Genomic DNA, 1,080 nt, shown 5'->3' on the forward strand with positions numbered 1-1,080 from the left:
AAAAAAAAAAAAAAGGGGAAAGAAAAAGAACACCAAATATTGATTATTAACGACTTATCTTTGTTTGATGATACAGTGTATTATGGGTGGAACATGGAAGAGTACTTAATACAGTCCATAGGGATAAATAAAAAAAGAGCCACTTTATAAAAAAAGCAAGCAAGCTAGCTAGTAATGTGATGGCCCTTTGATTTCCTTTTATGCTTTCTTGTCGTCCTTTCTTTTTTGTCTTGAAACCACGAGATTGTTGGGGTCAAGGTTTCTTAAAGAAAAAATATTTTTATAAGTGAGATGATGGGGAAGTTAAGTAGGGATAATTAGTAACGTGTAGCACGTGAATGGGACCAATAATGATGAAGGAAAGAATTAAGCTGATGTCATAAAAATGACCTCATAAAAGAAAAAAATGCTAATTGTGATTCAAATCCAGATCCTTCTACTTCTTAGATCATTAATTCGAGGTCTAATTAATTGGAGAAGATTAGAATCCATGAAAAAACAAACATTTTTTTTTTCCTAGAAGAGATTGAATTAAAGATGAAAAATGGAAAAAATATAGATATATAAAGAATTTATTATATAATTATAATTTTTATCTTATTATATCTTCTATATGATTTTTTTTCTTGAGTTTCAAACATAAGCCTAAGATAGGAGCAATAAAATGTGTTTTACTCATTTATGTTGTCTTTTTTTCCCCTGATACTCATTTATGTTGTTAAAGAACAAGACATGGTTTTACACTTTTACTAATCTCTTTCAAACTACATGTAATTTTTTTGTTTTCAAGAAAGGGTGCACAAAAGTGATTAAAGGGGGAATTATTTTTTTCTTTTTCTTTTCAACATTGGGAATAAAAAAAAATTAATTCTTTTCAATATTGAAATTTTATTGAAGTACGTGCAGCAAAATTGGTAACATCACATCTTCGGATTGAGATATGGTCATATGGGTATCTTTGATGAAAGAGTCATTATCATGATTAGGGGTGCGATAGGGCCAGGTTGGGCTAGGTTTCTTAAATCCCTATCTCAGCCCTTAGTCCCCTTAATTGGGCCCAAACCCGCCCTGACCCTGACT

This window comes from Macadamia integrifolia, chromosome 5, assembly GCF_013358625.1.
Source record: "Macadamia integrifolia cultivar HAES 741 chromosome 5, SCU_Mint_v3, whole genome shotgun sequence".
Classification (NCBI taxonomy): domain Eukaryota; kingdom Viridiplantae; phylum Streptophyta; class Magnoliopsida; order Proteales; family Proteaceae; genus Macadamia; species Macadamia integrifolia.